Consider the following 2086-nt stretch of genomic DNA (forward strand, 5'->3'; position numbering starts at 1 on the left):
CTAACGCCATTCCATAAATACGGCGCCCGCATGGCGCTTCAGAATGGCGTTAGACGGCGCTAAATTTTTTGACGCTAAACTGCGTTAGCGCAGTTTAGCGTCAAAAAGTATAAATATGGGCCTAAGTGCGCACTCTATAAATTATTTTACATGAACCTCAAACTAAACTATAGTCTTTCTTTAAGGGTACTATTCTTCTACCTATTGGTTTTATCAATAGAACTTAAGAATATTATGGCAATTTCAAAACAAAACAAAAAAATGTGCAACACTGTCTTGATAGACCCACTTAGCTACACTTGATTTTCAAACTAAAATAGGAATTACTGTTTTGCCCATAAAAATGGAATAGGTTGCAATGATTTCTGGGTATTTTGTTGTTGCAATTTTTAGTCCCAGCGGGCGAGCTCTCGATGGGCTTTTAACCACGCCCACCGCACGCCCATCACTATCACTGGTTCGTGGGCTTGCCTTTCAAAAAATCCCTCGTTGTCATTGGTCAATGATTTATGTGCCTCCTTGGGGCGGTTTTGTTACGGCCTCGGACACCGACCCTGGTACGTGGGTAATTGCACTTTTGCCGATAGGGTTGACTGCGAGAGAATTAGCTCGCTTATGTAAACTGTTTTACTTTTCATTTTCAATTTATCTGGCACAGTTAGGAATGTACAACTAATCGCTCCAACATATTTCTCTTTGCCAATGCTTGTTTAGTTACAGCAGCTGATTGAGCCTTATAGGCTTCAGGTACAAAACACACCGGCTCGTTCATTTGCTCAGAAAGAGCCGCAAGCAGCAGTGAGCAAGCTTTGACCTTGGCATATACAAATCCTCTCCTTGGTCCTCACAAAAGCCCGCGTGGGGCTCCATTCAACAGGTGCAGAGTTAAAAGAGCCGACATTACACTTGAACAGGGAAACTATTAGGGGGGGGGGGGGTGCAGCCTTTCCTGTCACGTGACCTATGACAAAATTTACATACCCATAATTCCTGTCACTTATGAGTTCGCCTGTTATTTTTTTTTTTGTGGCAACGTTTTATCAATATATCAGCTTAACAGTTGTTATAAATTGGTTGTGTTTCAAAGGGTTTTCTAAGATGAAATTCGTAAATGAAATCGCCCTAACAGTCTGTAGAAGGGTGTTTAGTGGCGGCACAGACAGGCGCCCTGAAGCGCATACTCTGGTTTCTCTTCAAATCGAATAAATCTTTCGCCTTTTACTAAAGATTTCCGTGGAGAGGAACATTTAAGAGTTTCACTCAATTTTTGAAAGCCTTGCTAAACGCAAGGTTACCCGTGATAAGGAAAAGAAAGCGAATTAGTTAGTTTGTGGTTTTTATAATGTTAGGATTTGAGGGGGATGGTCTTCAGATTAGGTATAAGAATGCTGGCTGTAGGACTAAAAGTGGAGAGAAGATTGGGTCTTTGGTGGGGGTACTGTTTTAGTGAGGGAGGGGCAGGTGCTGCTTGAGGGGGTAGTGGGTCTGGGGGGTATTGTTTTAGGGAGTGGGCGGAGGAGGGTGTGGGGTGGTTTTCAGGTTAAATAGGAAAGGTTTTTAGGCTTGGGGGAACTGCTTTTGGGGGGTTAGGTTTTAAGGCATGGGGTCGTTTTAGATTAGGATTAGAGCGACGGATTGGGTCTGGGGGTACTGTTTTAGGTAGGGTTGGGGTTAGGTTTTAGGGTGCGGGTGGTTATTGGGCTTGGGGGGGATTGGGCCTTTGGGGGGAAATCTTTACCACACATTTGCCTTTAAAACACATGCTTTTACAACATAATTCATTGTAAAGGCACGCATGTTCAGGTATATGCGTGGTAATGACATTCTTGTAACGCACTCGTAGTAACGGCGTGCTTTGCAATGGAATATGTGGTTCTGACATACAACCGCCCATCACTATCACTCGTTCATGGGCTTGCCTTTCGGAAATCCTTTGTTATCATTGGTAAATGCTCTACGTTTGGCCCTCCTTGGGACGGTTTTGTTACCGCCTTAGACACCGGCCGTTACATGGATAATGCATGTTTGCTGGTACGTTTGATTGCAAGCGAACTTTCTTTCCCTTTTGTGTCTCTCCTTCACGCTC

General features: G+C 43.8%; 1 non-coding gene across 1 annotated transcript; it reads left to right on the forward strand.

Annotated features, from left to right (window-relative positions):
- The first annotated feature begins 1177 nt into the window (after positions 1-1177).
- Positions 1178-1293, forward strand: LOC138294467 (U5 spliceosomal RNA). Its single transcript, XR_011203463.1, has one exon. It is a non-coding gene; the product is annotated as a U5 spliceosomal RNA (small nuclear RNA).
- The last annotated feature ends 793 nt before the right edge of the window (positions 1294-2086 follow it).

Source organism: Pleurodeles waltl, chromosome 4_2 (assembly GCF_031143425.1).
Source record: "Pleurodeles waltl isolate 20211129_DDA chromosome 4_2, aPleWal1.hap1.20221129, whole genome shotgun sequence".
NCBI lineage: Eukaryota > Metazoa > Chordata > Amphibia > Caudata > Salamandridae > Pleurodeles > Pleurodeles waltl.